The 26,780-nt window shown below is 37.1% G+C and overlaps 1 protein-coding gene and 1 pseudogene across 13 annotated transcripts in view; both read right to left on the minus strand.

The window, feature by feature from the left end:
• Window positions 1-26,780, minus strand: part of CADPS2 (calcium dependent secretion activator 2) — a 532,431-nt gene that overhangs the window by 203,495 nt on the left and 302,156 nt on the right. The gene's annotated exons all lie outside the window — the stretch shown is intronic.
• LOC110588934 lies at window positions 19,475-26,321 on the minus strand (annotated as a pseudogene).

A 26,780-nucleotide genomic window follows, 5' to 3' on the forward strand; every position in this document is an offset into this window, starting at 1 on the left:
TTTATGTTGGCACCACCTAAATAGCAGAAGAACTGCAAAGAAATTTGAGATTTGTTCATTTTCAATTAAGGAGGCCTATTTTTTCCTAGGGAAATAAAATGGGAAGCTTGTCTGAAGGTCCCTATCATAATTATATCCCGGGGTCTGGGGTATGATTCAGTGGCTGGCACATATAGATCTGCTTTTAAATAGGATGTGCGGATTATTAGAAAGTTATAAATTACAATGTAATTGACAAGGATCCAAATAATTTTCAGTTTATCGAGGACTTTTCCTGCCTGTCTCTGCTCCATGAGTAGAAGGAAACAGACAAGAAAATAAAACTTACTTCAGAGATTATAAGACCTATCTTAGAAACAGTGCTCTTTAGTGATACTTAATATTTATTTTGTATAGTTTAGGACACAAGACACGCTCCCTAGAAACATTAACATAAGGTAGAAAATATTATGAAAAGTGAAGAAAAGCTATCACAGGAATTCTTACAAGTCCGAGATTTCCAGACAAATGATCATGGGTGAATAAATGCTCCTCAATCATCAGACAAAACTAAAATGTATTTTGGAACTCTAAAAAGCAGTACAAAATTCTAGGAAATATTAAGGGAATTTCCAACAATAAAGTCTGAAATAAGGTTTCTGGTGAGACTGACTCTGCTAGCATTCAAGTTAATTACCCTTTCTATTCCATCTACAAGTAACAAAAAGTTAAAACAAAAAAAATTTTGAGTAAAATGACAGACTATATTACATTAGAATATATTCTGTCATAACATACATTCTAAACTAGTATTCTTCAAATAACTATTCTCAATTCATTTTATTGTTTCTTTGTACCAGGTTATATTTTATCTTGAGATTTACTGAATTGCTGGCATTGTGCTTTGCTCTTTACACACATTTTCTTAGTTAATATAATGGTCTTATAAGGCAGTTATAGTCATTGCTGTAAATTACAACAGTTTATAAACAACTTTTGCTACTTTTAATATTACAAAAACTACATTAAAGACTACCTTCAAGTATTACCTCGCAATATATTCATTCAACATTTACCCTTTCTGACTTTGCCACAAGATTCATTTTATAATTATAGTTAACTGTGAAGGAACGGTCCCCAGCTGCTATATCCATAAAACAATTACGGTCATGAAAGATTTCACCTCTTACATATGGAGAATGTGGTCTTCATCTCAGATCAGTAAGATCAAGGCCATCCACCGTGTACTGGGCAAGAGGCATGCTGTCCTGGTTGCTGGCTTGGCTGTGAGTGAGAAAGTGCTTCCTTATGCAGGAGGCCATTCCCCGGTTGCAGGTGTTAAGATACGAGTCTTCATCTGGAGCAAAGACAAGAGCTAAACAGGAGGGGACCCTCAAAGGGTGCTGTCTAAGTCAGGTCAGCCTTCTGAGGAGAGTGCAGTTATCGGAGGACAGCACGTGGACTGTCAGAAGCCACGAGAATGAAGGCAAGCCGTACAGGCACTTCTCATATTCTTTGTGACTATATCATGTGTTCTCCCTCAGCATAAAGACTTTTGGAAGTTCTACACTACTTTACCTGAACAAAGAGAAACCAGGAAGGAATGTCTACAATGGCAGAGAAAGAAAATGAGGTGGAGACAGGGCTTATCTGAGGCCTAGCGTAGTTTGAAGGATGCGAGAGAATCTTTCCGGGAAGGGAGAAAACTCACAGTCCCAATCCTGCCATCTGGTCACCCCGATCTCCAGATCTTCCCTCCCGACTAAAACATTAAAGGACTGGAGTTCTTAAGTGCAGTGGTATTTCCTTTAGTAGTTTCCACAAACTCTCAGGAACAGAGGAACAAAACTACTTATTAAAAAGAGAATTAGTGGGCGCCTGGGTGGCTGTCGGTTAAGCGTCTGCCTTCGGCTCAGGTCATGATCCCGGGATCCTGGGATCGAGCCCCATGTCGGGCTCCCTGCTCAGCAGGGAGCCTGCTTCTCCCTCTCCTCCCCACTTGTGCGCTCAAATAAATAAAATCTAAAAAAAAAAAGAATTAGTATAGTCGCTATACTAAATGTTACACTTAGAGGGAATAAGAATTCTAAAACTGGTCTCAGCAGAGTCTGTTTTTACTAACCGTAAATAGATTATTTTTTTCACTTTTCTTATTTTTTGGATTTTTTTTTTTTTTTTTTAAAGTAAGCTCTAGGCCCAGTGTGGGGCTCAATCTTCTGACCTTGCGATTAAGAGTTACCAGCTCCACAGACTGAGCCAGCCAGGTGCCTCTAATGATTGGTTTCTTAACTGCCTCACAGGAGAATCTAATGACCAATCAATAAGAGATCTTTAAAGGTAAAGATACGTATAAAATGTAAAGAAATACTGTCAGCAGCATGATGTTGAAATATAGGCCATGCCTGGATGTCATCACAAGGAGTTAGATTTGAGAAATTCCATTAATTGACTGATTAATCTATATAAAACAAGTGACATTTCAAATTTTCATTTGATTAATTTTTTGGGGGGGTGGGGGGGTGAAAGTGACCAATCAACTAACCATTCTGACTCCTATGGACCCAGCTATATAATCATGGGCCAAAAACTGTTTTTTCAGATTCATTTACTTATAGTGTAAAGTAACATTTCCTAGAAATATATTTTCACAATATTTCAGGCATATGTGATAAGCTAATTTTTAACCCAATAATTTCTGAACAGTTAGAAATTCAAAAACACGTCAAAACCCACTTAATCCTAATTCAATGGTTCTCATATCTTAGCAAGAGCTGAAATCTTACACAGAGAACTTGTGAAAATACAGACTGCTGGATTCTGAGTAGATCAGGCCTGGGAATCTGGTGCTGGTGCTCCTGGTCCAGAGACCAAACATTAACCACTTACTAATCTATACCTGTTCTGAAACTTCAACAGAACAAAAACCATAGCCACGCCTATTATGTTTTAAAATGTATTTTTACCTAAAAGTATATAATCAGTTAAGATTTCCTTAGAATACTATAAACAATTTTTCTAAGTGACAGAAATCAAACAAAATAACTTTTCTCTTCTTCTAAAATTTGATCACAGTGCCCCCAAGTGGATGAAAAAAATTACTAACAAGAAAGGAAAATGGACCGGTTCTCACTGGGACGGAGTTTATGTAAATTTATCTTTGTACTTGCCAGAATGTCCACCGTGGTGCTTTGCCCAGCATACCCTCAGTACGGGTCAGCTGCATAAACACCTGTGCATATTTTAGTAAGACTTACCACTCTTGCCCTTCAGTGTTTTCCTTATACAACATTAATGGTGGGCCAAGTAATCCCCAAATTTCTTTTAGTTCTTTAATTTTATGTTGGTATGATGTAACCACAAATCCTAGTTAGAAGAAAGTAGAATATAAAGAAATGACTAACAGGAAAACTAACTTTATTCTATGCTCTCCATTCTCACCATCACACATTTCCTCAAAATTGTGATAATAATTTAGGGTTTAGGGAAAAAAAATGATTTGTACTTAAGCGACTGAATATAATACAGTAGTTAAGAGTTCATGGTGAAATGGGCAGTGGCCACACATCTGCCCCCCCCCGCGACCCCCCCCCCCCCCCCCCACCCCCCCCCCCCCCCCCCCCAGCACAGGAGACCGGTAGCTGTCTGTGCCATATCCTAGAGGAAGTCTTCGGAAGAAAATAAACTTTCCTTCCTCGGTGTAGTAATACCTTTATATACACTCCATAGATATTTGTGGATTATATTATGTAATTCAGTTAAAAACGTCTCAGCTTCTACTTATTTTTTTGCAAAAGGAAACTGCTGATATGCCAAAATTACTTAAAACAGAAAACACTGGCAAAGAGGACTGGAGCTTAAACACTTGATACTGACTAAATCCTTTTAATAACTTTCTTACATGCACGTATGTATCTCTCTGCCTATCTCCCTCTCACCTACTACACACACACACACACATCCCCATCTCCTTACTTTTTTTTTTTTTAAAGATTTTATTTATTTATTTGAGAGAGAGAGAGAGTGCATAAGCAGGGCGAGCAGAAGAGGGAGAGGGAGAAGCAGACTCCCTGCTCAGAGGGGAGCCAGACCCAGGGCTCGAGCCCAGGACCCCAGGATCATGACCTGAGCTGAAGGCAGATGTCACCGTCTGAGCCACCCAGGCACCATTTTTATCTTCTTCACTTTTTATCATTCTCTTAATTTCAGAAAAGAACCTCCTATTTTAAATGTATACATACCCAGGGTCGACAAATTTTTGTCACCACTCAAACCAACAAACTCATTCGACATAATAGAAGAACAGAAATTCAAAGGGCAGAAATATGGGTTTCAGTGGCACCACATAGTGACACTGGCAAATGCTGTAAGGGGACTAATGAATACATTTACCTCTCTGCATTTCCCATAACTTCCTTAAGCACACATGAAATATGTATCTCATACAAAATACCCAGAAAAGTCTCATGTTATTTCATGCCAATTAACAAATTGCCAACACGTCATGCTAATAAAAAAAGCAATTGACCTAAGTAGAAGGGCTAATTAGATGGAGTAAGATAATTAAACGATTCTCAATATGTAATCAAAAATTATGGCTGGAAGTGTTTCACAATGTTGTCTTTTTGTTTTCAAGTATCTGCCTATCGGCAAAATTCTAATCAGTGTATCCATATGCATAAAAGATCCAGTGCAGATGTTAATTTGTTGCATGATAGAAATCAGGTGTTCAATTACAAATAATGGGGTGTATGAGAGAACGTCCAAGATTTTCATTTAGCTGAACACACGCATCTCAACCGGCAAATGATTGCAAAGCATTCTTACTGGAATTAGCTACTAACGTGCACCCGAGGCACACCACATTCAACTCCTTTATTATCCTCATTATATAATATTCACATCTCCAGCCCCGTGTATTACCTAATTTGCCACTGATTTAAGAGTCTGAATATCTGGTGCTCTAAATTCTATTTACTGAACTCTTTTAAAGGGATGATTTTGATTTTTATCTCAACTCCGGAGCATTTAACGTGAGGACTTTTGTTACCTAATTTTACATTTAAACAATCTAAACCATTTGCTTTTGTACTAAGGTAAATTCCTTGAACTAGGAATACTCTAAGCTTTTAACATGTAAAGCCTATTTCCACAAAGCCCTCCCCACAGAGTATCTAAACGTTATTTTAGCAAAACAACTACACAGAGGGGATCAAGTATATTCACTTGGCTAAAAGAGGTTATGCAGATTTGTTTTTTAGATTTATGACCAAGACACAGACTTAAAACATACTTATGAATTAAGATATTCATCACTCCAAGTCTATGGATGGACACAATTCTGAGAGGATGAATAAATATTAGACCGATGTTGGATTATGTCCTAAATCGAGACCCTAATATTTAGGATTTTCCAATTAGTTATTTAGTAACCAATAGGGCCAAGCCTCTAAAACCTTAATATCAGATAACCACAATGGAAAGGATCATTTGATTAGATGGCAGAGTAATAGCAGTGTCCATCAATGAGGACTTATTTTAAGAGAACCTATGAAGGGGCGCCTGGGTGGCTCAGTTGGTTAAGCAACTGCCTTCGGCTGAGGTCATGATCCCGGAGTCCCGGGACCGAGTCCCGCATCGGGCTCCCTGCTCGGCGGGGAGTCTGCTTCTCCCGCTCCCCCCTCTTGTGCTCTGTCTCTAAAATAAATAAATAAAATCTTAAAAAAAAAAAAGAGAGAGAACATATGAAGAAGGTTTCAAAAATATTTTAAAATTCCTTTCATTCTCTTACCTCAATGAAATCAATGAAAAAATAAGTAACTCCTTAAGGTCCCTTACTCATTAAAAAATAAATGCTATTTCTGAGTCTGTGGCAACCAGCAAAGCCTTAAAATTTTTTCAAAGGTAAGAATAGAGAGAGACAATTTCCATAAACCAAGAGATGCAAAAGGGTAACCTTATGGGACAAATCTGGCCTGCAGATGTGCTTTGAAAGCACAGCATTAAAAATATACAGTTTGAATTGCTTTTCATGTTCTCTTGATTCCCATTATCTGGACTATTCCACTCTTCATGACCTTATTCTTAATGACTGCATGCATTTATTTGATTTGCCTGGCCTTTGGCAGCATTTGACTTTTGTGAACTCCTACTGTAATCACTTGAGAAAAGTATTGTGTGTTATTAGGCAGTGTTGTTGAGTGGTTTAGGGAACAAGCTCTGGAATCAGACAAATGGGTTTAAACCACGGTTACTTACTAGTTATAGGACTTTAATCAAATTCCTTAACTTCCTTTGCCTCAGTAATCTCTCTGTAAATTGATATAATAGTGACATCAATATCATATGATATATAAATACATAATATAAATTATATCATACATAATCTCACATTAAGCTGTAAGAACTAAATCAGATTATATATAAAGGGCCTAACTCCTTTAAATCTATTTAAAGCAATTACTTTATTTTGATGTCACAGGTATAAGAAATCATATGCTTCATCTTCTTGCTAATTAGTAGTAGAACAGATGTGTACTCTAAAAGGGTAATATTCTACCAGATAATGGGTACATGTCCTATTTAAACTATTCCTTGCTGCTGTGAAGGACTCTTTCCAGTATGCTCACATGACTTGTACAGCACAAGTTATTATTTATATTGACCATATATTCCTTTGAGAACTAATGAAGAATATCACTGCATCACTGATGAAGACACATGTATTTGAAACTTTGACAAGAATTCCATGGCAGATAGACCTTGTTTTCAAGGATAATGGTAAGACTGCAGGTTGATGGGATGCAATATTGAATCTAACATCACCAAAAGTGACTCACATGTGTTTTGGAGCCTTTTAGAACTTTTCAAAGAATTTAACTGTAAGTCTTACTTTTCCAACCATACTAGAGGATGAGGGGCTAAGAAGACCTTAGAAGAAACCCTAGACTACCTCTCACTATTGGGAAAAGGGAGAAAATCTGGAACAGGGCAAGGCATCCTCATAGAAATCATGTTTGTATAACTGGGTTTCTCAAAACCCAAATTTTATCATAATATAATATCCATAGAATAAGGCAGAAGACACAAGACAATATGAGACATTTAAATATTTTCCCAAACTAATGAAAACACTGTCTATAGAATAAGCTATGAAACAATGTCTCATCCAGAAGAGAATGTCAATAAGGAAACAAATTATAAAAAAATTCTGGCATTTAAAAGTAAAAGAATGGAGGGTGCCTGGGTGGCTCAGTTGGTTAAGCGACTGCCTTCAGCTCAGGTCATGATCCCGGAGTCCCGGGATCGAGTCCCACATCGGGCTCCCTGCTCAGCAGGGAGTCTGCTTCTCCCTCTGACCCTACCACCCCTTCTTGGGCTCTCTCTCTCACTCTCTCCCTCTCAAATAAATAAATAAAATCTTAAAAAAAAAAGTAAAAGAATGGATATTAAAAATTCACTAAAAGGACTCAATAGTAGATTGGAGCTGGCAGAAGAATCTATATATGAAAATAGGCAATTGAGGTTATCCAGTCTGAGGAACAGAAATAAAGGAGGAGGGGAAGAAAAAAGGAGCAATGACTGGCTCAGAGATTGGTGCAATTCCATGTAGCACCACCAACATACACATAACGGAAGTCTCAGAAGAAAAGCCAGAAAAAATATTTGAAAATATAAATGGCCAAAAACTTCTCAAATTTGATGAGAAATTGTTTTTGTTTGTTTTTAAAGATTTTATTTATTTGAGAGAGAGCATGAGCTGGGGCGGGGGGTGGGTAGGAGCAGAGGGAGTGGGAGAAACAGACTCCCTGCCAAGCAGGGAGTCAGACATGGAGCTCGGGGCTGGATCCCAGGACTCCAGGATCATGATCTGAGCCAAAGGCAGACACTTAACCCACTGAGCCACCCAGGGGCCCCGAGAAATATTAGTTTTTATTCGTTTTTACATCAAACAGGTTCAATGAACTCCAAGGAGAATAAACTTGAAGAGATCTCACAGATTCACTATTCCAAAAAAATTTGTGGCCTAAAAATTAAAACTCATGGCATAAATATTTAATATTTTACACCTGTGAAAAATAATTTTGACTAGCTATGAAAGAACTGGATTCTAAGATGACATGTGTTCTAGCTATGTTGCATCAAAAATTAGTATCTATTGGAATTTTTTTTTAAAAGATTTTATTTATTTATTTGACAGAGAGAGACACAGCGAGAGAGGGAACACAAGCAGAGGGAGGGGGAGAGGGAGAAGCAGGCTTCCCGCGGAGCAGGGAGCCCGATGCGGGGCTCGATCCCAGGACCCTGAGATCATGACCTGAGCCGAAGGCAGACGCTTAACGACTGAGCCACCCAGGCGCCCCTATCTATTGGAATTTTAAAACAAGAAAATATTTCCTTTCTTGCTCACTCCACTGTTAGAATACATCATTTCTGAAGCAGACTAGTTGTTGGACTCGTTCAGTATGTGTGAATGCTATGAATCATCATCAATTTATAGATAATGAATTTGGTGATGTGTGTTCTTTGCCAATGCTGAGAATATTTATATTTAAAATAACTTTAATAAAACATTGCGTTCTATAAATGTAAGGATGGTTTAACATCAGAAAACCCACCAATGTAAATCACCATACTGATGGTTAAAGGAGAAAAAAGGTATTATTAATTTGATATGAGAAAGCACTTGCATTTGAAAAAGCTTAACCACTTTTGGTCTAAGAAATTTAGCAAAGCTGCATACCAAGAACATAAAGAAAATACGCTTAATAAATGAAATCTTAGATACTGTGATGGTCAATTTTATGGGTCTACTTGACTGAGCCATGGGGTACCCAGATATCTGGTCAAACATTATTTTGGGTGTTCCCGTGAGGATGCTTTTTGGATGAAATTAACATTTAAATTGGTAGACCAAGTAGACTGCTCTCTCTAAAGTGGGTGGACCTCATCTTGGTTAAAGGCCTTGGTTGAAGAGAACAAAAAGCTGACCTTCCCTTCAGTAAGAGAGAATTCTCCTGACAGTCTTTGAACTAAAACATGAAGTCCTGCCTGATGGCCTTCAAATTGGGGCATTGGCTTTTCCTGGTTCTATGGAACTTTGGGCCTTCAGACATTAGCTATCTAGATTTTGGAATTGTCAAACTCCTCAATCCCGTGAGCCAATTCCTTATGATATATCTAATATAAACACACGTTTGTGTATCCTATTGGTTTTGTTTTTCTGGACAACCTAATACAGATTTAGTTCTAAGACTGGGAAAAGGCAGGATGCCTGGGTGGCTCAGTCATTAAGCGTCTGCCTTTGGCTCAGGTCATGATCTCAGTGTCCTGGGATTGAGTCCTGTGTCGGCTCTCTGCTCAGCGGGGAGCCTGCTTCTCTGCCTGCCACTTCCCCTGCTTGGGCTCTCTGACAAATAAATGAATAAAAATCTTAAAAACAAAACAAAACAAAAGACTGGGAAAAGGCAAGTTTGCCTGCTATCACTTCTAAGTAATATAGCACTAGAGGTCCTGGACCATATTATAAAAGAAAGGACACTAAATTAACAGGAAAAAACTATTATTTGCAGATAACAGAATAAGAGAATTGATCAAGTTAGCTTACTACAAACAATGCCTTCTTCTATACCACAAAAGCAAAGGTGGAGGTGGATTCCCCATGATGGGGGAAAACTGGCTTGTTGAGAAAAGTTGGAGGCCTTTCTCATACCATATTCCAAAGGAAGCTCTATATGGATTAAAGACCTAAAAAATAAAAGATAAACGTATAAATTTAAAAGAAGAAAATGAAGGAGATTATTTCTGTGATTTAGAGATGGAGGACACTTTTAAAACAACCCAAAAAGCACAAATACATGAGAGAAAAATTGATGGATTTGACCATTAAGCATTTCTGTTCAAGAAGGTTATCCAGCAGGTTATAGATCAAGAGGATGTCCGTAATAGTTAAAACCAACAAAAGATTATCTGGGACCTCCTGCTAGCAGAGTAGACAAATATGCCTAGCTCCACACTAGGCTTGAACTCAGGACCCTGAAATCAAGACCTGAACTGAAATCAAGAGAGGGATGCTTAACTGACTGAGCCACCCAGGTGCCCTGCTATTTAAATTGAGATTAACAAAAATTAAGTAGAATAAAAATGTTGGCTCCTCAGTCATGCTAGCCACATTTTAAGTGCTCAAAAGTCACATGTAGGCCCCACACTATGATAAATCCTGAAACAAAATAATGAAAAAATATCAATATCCCAGGGAGCTGAAAGAAACTGAGGAATTCAACTTAGCATCCCAGCAGTTCAACCTACTGGACAGTCCAGGTACATATTTCCATCACTGAAGTTCTACTGGACAATGTTGATATAGACAAAGAACATTTGCAAAACAATGAAAAGAATTTAAAACAAAAAGTGAATTGGCAGGGAAGAAAGAACACATGAATCACAAAAGCAGCAGCCTAACTAGTGGAAATGCATAGGGATAGGTATTTAAACTTATGAAACATAATAAAACATTTCCCACTCATCAGAAAAAGCAAAAATTAGAAAAGTACGTGTACTAATTTTGGGTAATGATACAGGGAAGTAGCACTGTAAATAGGAACAGATAAGCTGGAAAGCAATCCTGGAATACTTAATTAAATTAAGTATGTATATGTCTGGTTCTTGGCTACATGTGGCGGAGAAATTCTTACATAGGCCTACAAGTGAACACAAAGGGAGACAATTGGGAGCACTATTTATTATGATGGACTGGAGACAATTCAGGTGTTCATCATTAGATGCATAGATAAAATGTGATAAATACTCTGGAATGTTATATAGTGAGAAGGAATGACCTAGGACAATATGTAACAATGTACGTAAGTCTTAACTACTTAATCTCAAACTTAAATGCTTTACTCCCGAATTTTAAAAGTCCACTGAATCATGACTAATTTATAAGTTGCCACGCAGTGTTAACAGACCTTATAATTCATACATTATAATGTAACTCTGTGTTGACATCGTTATTCATTAAAGGTGTTTCCTGAATTGTGATAAATGCCAAAACAAAATATCAATATCCCAGAAATATGAAAGGAATTTAGGAATTCAACTTAGTGTTACAGCAATTTAAAAACCATACTAAGTTTTACGATTCTACAAACTCCATTCTTTCAAGTTCAATAATCCAATAAAAATTAAATTGTACCAAATTAAGGAAACATTAAAAATTTTATGATTGTTAACCTTTCTTAACTATAGATCATTTTAACAAAGTCTGTTGTGGGTATGCTGTTGAATTTGGAACTAAATTTATATCTCAGCTCTTACAAATATTCAAACTAATTATTTCAGAATGAATGTAGAATGACACTTTAATTAGTAATGCGTCTCCTGGCAATTAAGATTCTCTTACTTGTCTCAACAATTAAAATGGCAAGGCATATTACTAAGGTCCCATGATTCTTCATACCTCTTCCTGACAATTACTATGAGAAACATTAGAGGGATGATCACAGCTATAATCCATTCACTGAATATTTGGCAGCAGGATAAACACTTTCTCCTCCCTGCTTAGTAATTTTTCATTTCATGCATATTACCTATCAATCATTAATGCAATTTGTGCTCTGTATCACAAAGTTCAACTTTTCATTTTATCTAATTTATTACAACCAATTGATTTTGTAGAAATGCAAGTTGCAGGAATAATTTTAATTAAGAAATAATTTTTAACCCATTTATTCATGATATGACTTTAATGGTCAGAACATTAATGTGGTTGATGTTAGCAAAAATATCACTGCTGAAAATGAGACCTCTAAAACTACTCTAAATTGAATATATTAATATAACGAAGATACATGCACAAAATCGTTAATACTGCTGATAGGATCAGAGAATACAGAAGGACTTTCATTTTTAATTTTCAAATGTCTAAATTTTTAAGAGTATGAGGTAGACTTTTATGTCCTTTTAATGATTCCTTTATAACTCATTTTTTATAATGTCTATTACTACTATAATATGAAAACATCTCAAAGTTACACAGAATATATAATTCTATACCATAAAATTAAAACATGGCACCTAAAACCTTCATTCTCTCAGATCTACTTAGTAAAGTGTAATGGCCAAACCCTTGAACAATACAGATGTCTATAATTAAGTGTATGTTTTGGAAACTGTAAACAGATCTTATCAAAAGTCCACAACTGTGTCTTACTTAAGGTCAAGGGAAAGACTAAACTTACGGGAAACTTATCTTCCTTTGAATAAAAAGGTGTATTTGTGTCCAAAGCTAAAAGTGGTATGGCAAAGCATGATAAGCTTATCCATATTCTCTGCAGTATTTGCAACCTGAAACATCATCTTCCTGTTTTCTTGTAGCTATCTTACTCATTTTACATTAATTTTACTCATTTCGGGTCCATTCCTTATTCATTTTTTAAACTGAGGAATAAAGGACATACGACATTGGTTTCAGGTGTACAATATAATGATTCAATACTTGCATATATTGCAAAATGATCACAGGACATCTGGTTAACATCCAGCACCTCACAGTTATGCATTTTTTTTCTTGTGATGAGAACTTTTAAGATCTACTCCCTTAGCAACTTTCAAATATGCAATAGTTATCTACACATGTAATTATGTATGTAATCTTTCCTGTATAATATGCCTTTCTCTAAATATATGATAATGTATCCAATTGTAAGATTCTTTTGTCTTCTTTGGCTTTTACCACAATTGGAGGCAATGTATATTGCTGCAACTGTTGGCAAAACTTGAAAAAGGGTAGCATTATCTTGTAAAGATAACATTTACATTGTCATCAATTCAGCAATTTTACTCTTAGGTACACTCTCAAGAAAAACAGCCTATATGTCCCAGGGGATCTACACAAGACGCTTATAGTAGCACTGTCTCAAGTAGCCAAAATCTGGAAATCACTTAAATGCCCATTTTGATAAAATGGATAAATTATCATATAGAGAAAGGCATACTACACAGGAAAGATTACATACATAATTACATGTATAGATAACTCTAGCATAGACCAAGGGTTAGGACATCTGATGTATAGAAGAGAGGAAAAAAAAATGAATAGGCTTTAGTAGCAAGACAAGAGTGCACAGTATCAGCCTTCACTGTATAACATATCATCCTAAAACTTAGAACTTTAAAACATCATTTATCATTTTTCATAAACCTATTATTCACCGAGCACTACTACTGATCTGATCCGGACTCTACATGACCCACTCATCAATCTATGGGTCAGCTCTAAATTGGCTAGCTGGCTTTGTTCATTTTGTGGGGGCTCACTCATGTCTGAGATCTCAGCCAGAACAGGGCTTATTCATTTCTGCTCCTACAGTGATCTAGCCCATATGTGTCCTCTTGATGAGGGCAGAGAGCAGGAGAGGAAGTGAAAATGCATGAGTGCTTTTTCAAGCCTCTGCTTGTGCCAAGTTTGCTACTGTTTCAGGGGCCAAAGTAAGTCACATGGATGAGCCCAATGTTGGAAGGAACATATAGGGCAAAAGATGTAGTTGAGGGAGTTCATTTATTGGATCCACTTACAAATGAATTTTTTATTTTTTTAATTTTTTTAAAGATTTTATTTTATTTATCTGAGAATGGGAGACAGAGAGCATGAGAGGGGAAGGGTCAGAGGGAGAAGCAGACCCCCCGCTGAGCAGGGAGCCTGATGTGGGACTCGATCCCGGGACTCCAGAATCATGACCTGAGCCGAAGGCAGTTGCTTAACCAACTGAGCCACCCAGGCGCCCCTACAAATGAATTTAAATAAGCATATCTCTTCCTTCAATGTAGCAAAGGGCGTTCTGGCTGACTGAAGAGTTTCACGTAAGGAAGGTTCTAGGCAGACAGAAGGAAGGAAAGCCCACTCTTCTGGTATAAGACGACCCATGCAAAGATGACCAGTTCTCTCAAAACCAGGGTTGTGGGGACAAAATTACTTGGCAGTCAGTGGACAGTCTGCTCATGAGGAAGTTTATAGAGAAAACAAATTACTTTTCTTGGCACATCCATACCAGTGTGAGAAAACATGTAACCTAGTACTAGACGCATACTAGGTTAAGTGAGAGTAGAAGAAATAGGGTTGAGTTAGTAAAAGCATGGTCGCGTATATGAACAGATTGATTTTGCTGAAGTTAGGGGTTTGCGCTGAGCACCTTAAGGAGAAAGGGTTGAAAAAAATTACATGGGGGGGGGGCACCCAGGTGGCTCAGTTGGTTAAGCATCTGCCTTCAGCTCAGGTCGTGATCCCAGGGTGCTGGGATTGAGCCCCATGTCAGGCTCCCTGCTCAGTGGGGAGTCTGCTTGTTCCTCTCCCTCTGCCCCTCCCCTAGCTTGTGCTCTCTTTCTCTCACTCTCAAATAAATAAAATAAAACTCTTTAAAAAAAGAAAAAAGACTACATGGGGTTAGATTTTTGAAGAATTTGAATGCTAGGCTATCGAATGTGAATCTAATCCCATTAGCAACGGGAAGCACTAGAAATTTTTTGGCAGAAATATAAATAGTATTCCAAAATTCCTGAACAGTTTGGAAAACAGGTGAATACAGGCAGATCGTACAAAAGTTACCGAAACCGGTTTTCTTTTTTTGGAGGGGGGCACGGGTAGAGACTGAATTAAGGTTGGGAGAAGGAATGGAAAGGGTTTTGTCTGTGGGAAATACTATGGAGAGACAGGGATTAACTACTGTAAGTGAAAAATGGTTAAAGACAAACCTAAAGACCTCACTGGCAAAAAGGTTACCTATCCCACAAAGGTGGAAATAGTGGATATTCAAATTTTCTGACTAATATTTGGTCTGCTGCTATATCCCTCTAACCCACAGTCAATTTTTAAAAATTTTTCAGAAGTACTGATATATGAAATAAGCAAAGGCACTAAAATATATATTCATATTTTTTATAAAGGCAACACATTGATTTTTAAAATCATGAAAATTTTCTTCTGATGTGGATATGAAGGATCCCAGGATGAGTGATTAGACATCTTAATACTTGCGAACTCTGTGCTCTCTCTGTTCATGTTATTAACACTGGCATTAAAGTTGTGATGATTCTTTTTATAATCAGAACATCCATCCATCAAGCTGAAACAAATTCATTTGCTATCTTCCTCATTATCAACTTAATGATTTTCAGGCATTTCAAATAGTCTTAATATGGAACCACGGCTGTGATGTGATTTTTATGTCCCATTACCAATGCCCCATTTTGCTAGATTCTAGCTATGATTATAAAGAGAAGATTAGGAAGTATTCCTTAGGACTGGATGTCCTTTGTGAAAGTAGAGGAGTTGGGACTACTTTTGAAGAGATTTCTTTTAATCGTTTCTGTATTCTCAGGTGCTGTTCTACCCAGCCCTACTTTCCAATAACACCTGTTTTCTTCCCTTTGGATCGGTCATTACCACCCCCCACCCCCACCCCAAACCTACTTTGCTCTTTGTCAGGGTCTTCCAAATGAGACCAGCTTTGCAGCAATATATGTCGACCAAGTTCTTTTGCTACTATTGTGTTTCACTACTGCTAAGCTTCATCCTGTCTTCTAGTTCTCGTACTCTTCAGGCTCCTAAGTTTCTTCCTGCTTTGGACCCACACTAGGCTCTGACCCCTTTGCAATCTTTACACAAGCTGACAGCAGTCAGAGGTTCTTGGCTTGCTCCCTCCGCCCTACCACTCCCTCCCCTCTGATAGATCCCTGACGATTCCTGTCTCTGATGATCAAGGCACTAGTTTTTCTCTTTGTTCTTCTTTGTCAGTTGTTGGGGAGAATATTTTCATGAAGTTTTTTTTGGGGGGGGGGCCAATGTAAATGGAGTAAAAGTGTTCATGAAACAGAACTGACAGAATAAATTCTGAAATAAATAGGACTTTCAAATCAGGAGTTACTGGAGGAGAAAAAAGGCGAAAGACTTTTATTGATTCCACAAAGACAGTATAAACAAAGCTCAAATCTAGTTTTCTTTTTTGCCTTTAATAAGTACTGGTTATTTATCATTCTTGCATATGAACACTGTCCTACAGGTCTAACACATATCACAGAAATGGTCTAAATATAAAATGTTGGCAGGTAATAGATATTAAAAAAATCTACTTTTTCCGTCATACTTAGGCGAAAAGCTATTAAAGGAAGCCTCCCTATAGAGAATAAGAACTTTGAATTTCAAGTTTTTTGGACAAGAATACATTTTTTTCTTAAGTCTTTAGATTTCTAGTCCTATAGAAGTCTTTGGACTAATAAAACCTACTGTAATTCCTCTGGAGAAATACTTTGAAGCATATTCCAACAAATTTACAGTCGTACCCACTAGATAATGCCGTAATTTGAAGTTTATACCCAATCAATCCAACACTTCTTTTGAATATGAAAGAACTGTGAACATAAATTCTGCATTGTTCTTTCTTTGGAAAAGAAAACATTCACTCTAGTATTTAGCTTCTACTAATCAGTAGGCGGTTTTCTAAACAAACAAACAAGGTATAAAAATAGCAGTAAGACAATGAAAATTTTCCTTTGGAAATTAGATTTGGTGGGGGGGGAGCTAGTCAATAGCAAATCACCCAAGTTGAGATAACATTCTAGTGGCGAGACAAGTAATAGCCAGTAAATATAATATCAGGTAATGAGAAGAGCTTAAAGAATGAAGCCCATTAGGAGAGAAAGCTGGAGGTGAGTGGAGAAAGGCACTATTCTGTGGAGGGTGGTGAGGATGGGCCCTTGTACACTACAGCACGTACGATCAGACTACTGACAAGTGTGGGGGCAGAGGTGGGGGAAGAGTTTCTCTCGGTGGCCGCCACTGGGAAGGGGCTGTACCAGGAACCAGCTGAGAACATTCAAGCAGCATCTTCAGAACCGCCATCTCAATGATGCCAACGTCTCCCGGCGACTATTTTCATAAAACATCAGCATATTTAATTAGAGTAATTATGCAACTACACGAATGTCTTGGATGCTATGGTAACTACAAAATGCAAGGTTTTGAATAAGTATTGAGTCAACTTTTCAATCCCTCCTTAAATGAAGCACGTATAAAACAAATTTAAAACACACAAATTAAAACTTATTTGGTATGTAAAAACTACTGAGATCAACAACTTATTGAAAAGTGGACAGATTTTAATACCGCAACTAGCAAAACCTGACAGACTGCTTGGAGCTAGAGAGGATCCATGCTCATCCAGTGATTTAAACAAGAAAATTAAAAGCAAAATTAGCCACTGCACTAAAAACATATAAGACACCACTAGTTATTTAAAATAACAGGCTTTGAAAGCTTTTGCCATTTAAAAAATAAGTTTAGAACTTTTCTCTTTATTTTATAGCCCAGTGCAGTCCTAGCTTACTCTTTTCGCTTGCTATGAAATAATCTCCAGGTGTTTTTTTGTTTTGTTTTTTAGAACTTGAGCTTATCTGAGCACTCTTATGTAATATTTTCCATTTTTCTCCCTTTGGACATAGAGAAGGCAAAATTAAGTTAGCAGCAAAAAATACACACACTACCACCACCTACATCCATAATAGCTGTCAAATAAAAACACACTAAAGCCTAACAATTAAAGCAGAGAGCCCTAATGGGGGACATAATTTTTATACTCTGAAGGAATTAGGATTTGCATGCCATTTCCCCATCTGTCTTTGAGCATTTTCTTCCAAATAAAACCTAACAATGTGTTTAAAACTGGAAGGTTTTATTACAGCTCATGGGACTATAATTTTTTAAAATAACATTTATTCTGATACAGATTGTTACTAGCTGATTAAGCACTTAGCTTATAACAGGCACTGTGCTGCATGCTTTAGGAGTACATCCCATTTCTTGCTCGGGACAATTCACCTTTAGAGTTGAGAAAAGTGAGACTATGAGAAGTTAAGGAACTTGACCAAGTTTGCCTAAAAATGACAGGGCTCAAGTTTAAACCCAGGTCTAACTCCCGAAGCCTGTGTTCTTAACCACTTTGTACCCTGCCTCCTATTTATGGAGATATCCTTAAAGTGAATGATGTGGCTTGAAAATCATTTACCTGTTTCCATCCTATCCCAAGAATATGAACTATTTCTATCTTACTTTCCTTAGGACATCAAATTTTAGGTTTAAAATAAAATTGAGGGGCACCTGAGTGGCTCAGTCGGTTAAGCGTCTGCCTTTGGCTCAGGTCATGATCCCAGGGTCCTGGGATCGAGTCCCGCATCGGGCTCCCTGCTCTGCAGGAAGCCTGCTTCTCCCTCTCCCCCTCCCCCTGCTTGTGTTCCCTCTCTCGCTGTGTCTCTGTCAAATAAATAAAATCTTTAAAAAAAAAAAATAAAATAAAATAGAAAAATTTCAGAGCTGGAAGAAAACTAAAAAAAAATTTTAGTGAGCTCAACATGCTGTTTTAAAAATGAAGAAACGAAGGAGGCATGTGCCTACAGACCCAGGGCACCCTGCAGGCAGACCTGGCTAGAGCCTAGGTCGCCCAGTCTAGGTCCCCTCTACTGCTCGGTAATAGTCCTCATAGGTGCCTGAGAAGGAGCAAGAGAAAGTTGTCAGAGGTGGGGGGTGAGTTGGAAATAGTGCCTTATTTTTTTCCTTATTCATTTAATTGTTAATGGGGTTTTTAACACAGCTAGTTAAATTACACTGCAACAGGCCTACTTGTTTAAACTCCCAGAAAGACTTTATTAGAATTGCATGGAGCGCTCCTGCTCAAAAAGCTTCATTTTCCCTTTTAAGACCACCTTTAATCTTTAGAGCATCCTTTTGGGATAAGGCAGGAAGAAAGGGAGGGGAATAACCTAGAGCCCAGCAAATGTCTCATCAGCTCAACTTATTATCAACTTATTCCACAGCCATAGGAAGCTTAGAAAAAGAGGTTCTACTACACATTCATCAACATCACCTGAGACCCAAGGCCCAGAACATTCTATAGCAACATTTAACAAAATGAGCACTTAAAGATAGTATTTATCAGATCGATAGTAAGATTTAATCCAAAAGTTTCTCTGCCATCCATTTCCTGACATGCACGTCTGAGTGGTATTCTTCCGTGCATGATGGTTGCACGATGGGTGATAAATACTGGAACAGTGTGTAGGCTAGTCTATTATATCCCACAGAAACTAACTTCAAGGACTGAAGGACTGGCCCCCTCTACCCTACTCAAGATCAAGTGATAGGGCATCTTCAACCCTAGATTTGAACAAATCATAGCTAGTGCCTATGTCTCCAATAGATTTTTTTTTAAAGGAATGGATTTTGGGGAGGAAAAATATGGGGCAGAGAGGTATAGAACATAAAATACAAATGTAAGCTGTTTTACTAAGTGTTTTATTGCCACAACAAATTCGTAAAGAGAAGGACCTGTACAAAATACAATAAAGTTTCAAAGACTGAGGTGTTCCCTCAAACAAGGCTAAAAATTTCAGTCTCTGGTATTTGGAATTTGGGCTGCAGTACTTGTCCTTGGATGGATCACAGGCCATGCTTTTAACGAGACTGAAATAGCAGAATGGCCAGCTGGCCCAGGTAGAAGCAGAAGAAGTGTTGGTTTCATGGGTCACACAACTACCAAAGTTCCTCCCTCCCCATGATGCAGGGCCAGGAGGGGTTGTACTCCTTAGTATGGTCCACAAGTGTCTTCTCTACATCCTATTCCTCCAACGCCCGAGCAGCACACTCCACCCAGCCCTGTTGTATCTCCTCTGACATATTGGCATTTTTGATGATGGCCTTTTGGTCTTTGTTTTTTTTATATTTTGATTATTTAATGTTTGTTTTTCCTTCTTTTAGTAAATGTCTCAACTCAAACATATGCTTTCTTTAGGGTTTTATGAATAGCTAAAACACATCATTACTGTGAGCTAGCCAGTGATTCCTGCAAGCATGTTGTACACATTAAGATACTACTTATCCAAATATGAAAAACCCTCAGCAAACATCATACTCAATGGTGAAAAACTGAAAGCTTTTCCTCTAAGATCAGGAACAAGACAAGGATGTGTACGCTCACCACTTTTATTCAACATACTACTGGAAGTCCTAGCCACAGCAGTCAGACAAGAAATAAAAGGCATCCAAATTGGTAAGGAAGAAGTAAAACTATCACTATTTGCAGATGATGTGATACTACATAGAGGAAAACCCTAGAGACTCAACCAAAAAACTACCAGAACCGATAAATGAATTCAGTAAAGTTGCAAGATACAAAATATACAGAAATGTGTTGCATTTCTATATAACAAAGTAGCATAAAGAGAAATCAAGAAAACAATCTCATTTACAATTGCATCAAAAATACCTAAAAATAAACAACCAAGGAGGTTAAACACCGGTAATCTGAAAACTATAAAACAATCATGAAAGAAACTGAAGAGGACACAAACAAATGCAAAGATATTCCATGCTCATGAATTGGAATATTGTTGAAATGTCTATACAAAAAAATGTACAGATTCAGTGCACTCCCTATCAAAATACCAACAGCTTTTTTCATAGAGCTAGAATACTAAAGTTTGTTTGAAACCACAATAATCTGATTTCAAAATGGACCTGAATAGATGTTTTTCCAAAGAAGACATACAGAAAAGACATTTTCTAAAGACATGAAAAGATGCTCAGCCTCACTAATCATCAGGGAAACACAAATCAAAACCACACTGAGATATCACCTCACACCCGTCAGAATGGCTACTAGTATCAAAAAGAAATAACAAGTGTTGGCGAGGATGTGGAGAAAAAGGAATCCTCATGTACTCTTGGTAGGAATGTAAATTGGTGCAGCCACTGTGGAAAACAGTACTGAGTTTCCTCAAAAATTAAAAATAGAAATGCCACACAACCCAGTAATTTCAGTACTGGGTACTTACCTAAAGAAAATGAAAATATTAATTTGAAAAGATTTACATACTCTATGTTTATTGCAGTATTACTTATAATAGCCAAGAGATGGAAGCGACCCAAGTATTGGATAAAGAAAATGTGGTATCTATACACAAAAGAATATTATTCAGCTATAAAGAATGAGATCTTGCCATTTGTAGCAACATGGATGGACCTAGAGGGTATTATGCTAAGTGAAATAAATCAGAGAAAGTCCAAAACATTTCACTTATATGTGGAATCTAAAAAAAGAAAAAGAAACAAACAGAAAAAACTCAGATTCTAAAACAGAGAGAACAAACTAGTGGCTCCCAGAGGAGAAGTGGAGAAGAGGATGAGTGAAATAAAGAGGATTAAGAGGTACAAACTGCCAGTTATAAAATAAATAAGTCACAGAGATGAAAAGTACAGCATTACACAATATTGTAATTACGTTATATGGGGACAGATGACCACACTTATCATGATGAACACTGAGTACAGAATTCTTAAAGCTATGATGTACACCCGAAACCAATATAATATTGTATGTTAATTATATTGCAATAAAAAAGTACTCTTCCTCTAAATAATTCTTTTTTTTTTTTTTAAAGATTTTATTTATTCATTTGAAACACAGAGATATATATAGAGAGAGAGCATGAGCAGTGGGAGAAGCAGAGGAAGAGGGAGAAGGAGACTCCCCGCTGAGCCAGGAGCCTGATGTGGGGCTCGATCCCAGGACCCTGGGATCAGGGTCACCTGGGATCGAGCCACCATCTGAGCCACCCAGGCGCCCCTTCCTCTAAATAATTCTATGAAGAAACTGAAGCACAGAGAGGTTTCATAACTTTCCCAGGATCCCATAGCTATTAAGCGGTAGAGCCAGGATGTGAAGGCAGGTGGTCTGGCTCCAGGGCTCATGTTCCTAAGCCATGCTGACCCTTTAAATACTGGATGGACAGGAGCCCTTCAAGACTCACCGTAAGGAATCCTCTCAAATGAATTTCCCTAACAATCAGATTTTTGGTACAACAAATTTACCTATTTTTAATTAGAAGAAATTAACTATTTGATCTTTAGTTTGATAACTGCATTCGTTCATCATAACAGCAAAATCTGGAAAATAAAGAAAATTTCACCCATAGTTGCATTTTTCTATTTAGTGTATTTCATTTCTCAAGTTATATTTATATGCATCTGTTTTCTGTTGTGTGTTTTTTTTTTAAGAGAGGGAGGGGGAGGGGCTGAGGGAGAGGGAGAATCTCAAGCAGGCTCCATGCCAAGTGTGGAGTCCAACACAGGGCTTGATCTCACAATTCTGAGATCATGACCTAAGCCGAAATCAGGAGGTGGACACTTAACTGAGCTACGCAGGTGCCTCGATAGCCATCTGTTTTTTACTACTACTGTCAGAATAGAAACAATTCTATAACTATAGTGTATTTTTCAAACTAATTTTACATAAAAGCAGCCTGATGTTTCAGGCAGTCTTCATACTTCCTTCTCTTGAGAAGATTCAAATAAACCCCAAATGTCTCATCTTCCCAGGTGTCCTCCCTTCTACCAGCTCTATTCACCCTACACTCTGTACATTCTCTCTTTGTAGGCACACCATGGGATGAGTGGAATATGCTCCTGGAGGGATGAGGAAGGAAATGATAAGTCATAATTATATTTCTGAAGGGCTGAAGGGGCCATTCAAATCCCCTAGTCGGACATCCCCTTCAGCAGTTGATGAAAGCAGGCCAGGACAGGTGTGGTGAGTCACCCACGTTAGTGACAGAACTGGGACCACAAGCACAACTGTCCTGGCTCTTACTACAACTATCACTGCTCTGTCTTCCATCTGCACCACTATTCAGCTACACGAGTCAGAGGAAGGAACTAAAAAATTTTAAATAAAGTCCAAATTTTTCCTGACCTCCCACAATGCTCACCTAACAAGCCCAAAATTTTTGCTTTATAAACTCAGTGTTAATATTTTAAAACTTCTGGATACATGCAAAAAACCAAAAAGGACTATTCTGTCAGTACCTAGTACAAAAATTTTATGGTAAGGCATCAATTGAGATGGAACTGACCTATTATAATCCTGTATGCTAACTGTTTATAAAATTATATAGTATTCCTAAATAGTTTTCACTATAATTTTTTAAATGCCCCAAATTAATTAGGATAACCTATGAATATGGTCTGTCAGTTCTGAAAGAAAATTTTAAAAGACCTCATACTCTACTTTTAATTCTTTGGCCTGATTTCCTTTTAGATGCTCAGAGAGGACACTGAAGGATACTTGAAAGCAAAAGAGTGTAGTTATTTGATGCATGAAAAAGAAGAAAATAACATAGGTTAAAATATTACACCCTGGGGAAAACTCTAGAGAGTAAAAGGGTGTTGAACAGAAAGCCACATTTAAGCTTAAAGGCAAACTAATTTATTACAGGAGAAATCAGAGAAGTTTTACAAAGGGAGTTATAAGTTAAAACATCTAGTTTAGTGATCATTAAAGCCATGTTTGAAAATGTTTCTACCATTATCACATAATTAGTCACTAGTATATTAAAATGAAACAAAGTTCTTAATGATTTAAGTTAGCATATAGAAAGGGACATGAATATAAGGCATTTGGAAAAACAAAGTTGGCTTTATGGCTTATTCTTTTTTATCATTCTATAACAGTTACATTGATGTTTATAAAGTATCACAGACAGACTTCTCTTCTGGAAGCTGAAAGCTGTGTTTGGGAAAAAATTTATTAAGAACCTAGCAAATACTTTTGTCAGAAGTTTTGGCAAGGCATTAAGAAGTGGGATTTCTATGAAATTAGAATAAGTCAGAATAAGGTAAATTCACATTGGGAAGGCAAATAGACCTACATATAGGTTCAAATGTCAAACCCAGTTATTTTAGACAAGGACGTGTAGGAAAATCATTCTAAAAGGTCAACTTAAATTAAGAATCAATTTTTTCCAGGGAAAAAACAGACCTGTCCTTTCTGTAAGGCCTGGACCCTTTCAGCAAACGCCACCTTGACAAAATTAAGATCTTCCTTCCCTTTGATCATGGACTATCCCCTAAACAAATTGCAGATGATAAACCTTAAAATCATCAACAGTGCAGTTTTATTAGAGTGCATTCATTTCATTTTATGAGCAAATGCCAAGTTTGACAGCATGACACCCGAGCCCCTGAATGCATGGCTGGTCGGCTCTCTGGGAAAGCACGGGACAACAATAATGCAGACAGCTTGGTGCTTACACTGTTCTTCCTGCTAGAAGCTGAACTATTGTCTCTCCCCTGAAGCAAGAAACAGGCCCAGTGCCTTTTAAACCTGTATGATATAAATTAACAGAGACTTTTATAAATGACAATTACAAAATATTTCAGTACATCTGTTTAATCAACAAATGTTTAAAGAGCCAAGCATGATTCTGCTATAAAGAGAAACAGGAGATTTATGGGACAGTGCTTTGGCTAACATTTTATCTTCCCAGTTCTTAACTGTGACAAAACTATTATACAGTTATACTACTCATGAAGTTTTTATTTATTTTTTCCTATAAAATAATCAGTTGCATGCAGACCTCAGATAGATCCAGATCATCTGCCTTTACGTATTTGTGACAGTTTTATTTTCTTCTTTCTCCTTTACCATTGTAGAATTGTCATAAGAATCATTTGTTTCATTTAGTTCCATTTCATTTTACCTTTCTTTTGACTGAAAAAATAACACCTGATTTAGGAAAATGTTATTTAATAAAAACAGGAATAGTATTCTGGGATTTAAGTTAATACTGTTACTTAGCCACTAGGCTATGCTAAAGGACAGTCCATTTGTTCAAGAACACTTCTGTCTTCCAGCTACCCAAAAAAGGAGGAAAATAAATTAAAAAACTGGATATGAATTATTTAACCATTCAAAACCTAGCTGGTAATTCATTTAACAGATGTATATGAGTTTATATAATTAGTTTATAGGACATATTCCAAAAGAATAAATGAGCCCTTTTTAAAAAATCAAATCTATGTCATGTGGTAATGTCCAGTTTGGTTTAAAAGAATGAAATCTTTATGTTTATTTTATTCAAAATAAGTGTATTTTCATTTATATGTAGTCACTCCTATTTTTTAAAAAAACTATAATATTTAGTCATGGACTGATTAGTTATCAGAAACATGAGCTTTTTATCAGATATATTTTTCTGCTTATAAAAAGGTTATTTAGGGTGCCTGGGTGGCTCAGTTGGTTAAGCAACTCAGGTCATGATTCCGGAGTCCTGGGATCGAGTCCCACATCGGGGTCCCTGCTGGCAGGGAGTCTGCTTCTCCCTCTGACCCTACCCGCTCTGTGCTCTCTCTCTCACTCTCTCTCAAATAAATATAAAATCTTTAAAAAAAAAAAAAGGTTATTTAAAAAGGCAACAGTTGAGAACCAAATACATTTGTTTTAGATATTTTTCACATTAAAATTATACTCTATTCTCTAACTTGTGTTTAGAACCCTTTGTATTTCAACTTAGGAATGCAACTTATTGCCATTTTTTCCTTAAAACTCTAAGGACCATACTACTATTTTCATCATCATTATTATATAAATACGTATCCTTGACTGCATACTGTGTGGGGAGGGGGCACTGAGATTCAAACAGGTCTAAGAAACTCACAGTGCAGTTGGGGACACAAAAAATAAAACACTGATAAAATAAATTGAAGGCCCACACAGGTGCTATATATATGTGATGAATATTCATTACATGTTATAATAGTTCATATAAGAGAGGCCCACATTCTTAGAACATCCAACAGGTTTTTATAACTAAAGACCCAGAGGATTTCAAAGTCTAGTTCTCAAAAGTGGTCTGAAGATAAAAATCCATAACCCTCCCAATTTATTGTTTAATCCACTTGACAAGTCTATCTGTAAGAGGGGTTTGCCATATTTTAAAGATAAATTAATCTTTTTTTTAACTTGTCTCTTTTTCAATTATTCATTACTCATCTGTTAATTATTCATTATAGGATGAATTATTGACAGAACACAACCCAGCCCCAAAGCAAAATGCTATTAATCTACTACTCATATCCTATTATTGCTTTGGCATATGACAGAGTACTTGGAAGAAAAAGGTTAGTGGACTTTCTCTTCTTAAATGTAATTAAGTTCAGTAAAATCCATTTATGAGACACTGCAGAAAAAAGATGAATACAATTATGATGTAGGTCAAACCATGTTTGCCCATATACACAGGGGTGATATTTAAAATATTTATGTGCTTTCACAAGCACCAAGGAACCCAAACAGCTGCTTGTGCTAAAGCACCTGTACCTGCCCATGGGGATAAACTGCCAGGACAGCAATGTTGAAAACCTTTAATTCTGGTTGATCATCATCATTATTATGTCCAATATGGACATTAGCTTCTACTGAATCTCTATTATGAAATATGATATTCTTAATTATGCTGCATAACATACCAACTAGCAGGACAGCATCACATGTATTTTCAGTTCTAGAACTCCTTCCTTTTACATACTATAAACTGCAGAGATACCTGAATGTCTAGAATTGCCTATTGGTATCTTTTAGGAATGGCAGATAATAATTCATGTGGCTGGATCTAAAGCATTACTGATCTGAATCCAAGGTGAGTTCCTGGGCTTTCTATATTAAATTGAGAGCCTATTTTGAGATTACAATTTTCTTTAGTGATCCCCTTCACTGGTAGTCTTTGACAGAAGTCAACTCCAGACCCATCCTGGGGTTCCTGACTTAGTCAAGGGCTCAGAGATAAGATATAAACCAGTTCTCCTTCAGTGCAAAGGATTAAAAAAAAAAAAAAAAAAAAGGAAAGGAAACCAACCAACCAAAAAATCAACTCTTGGCAGGGGTTTGGACTGCCCCACCTGCCCTGGAGCATTCTAAAGGAAGAAG

Source organism: Neomonachus schauinslandi, chromosome 12, assembly GCF_002201575.2.
Source record: "Neomonachus schauinslandi chromosome 12, ASM220157v2, whole genome shotgun sequence".
In the NCBI taxonomy this organism is placed as follows: Eukaryota; Metazoa; Chordata; class Mammalia; order Carnivora; family Phocidae; genus Neomonachus; species Neomonachus schauinslandi.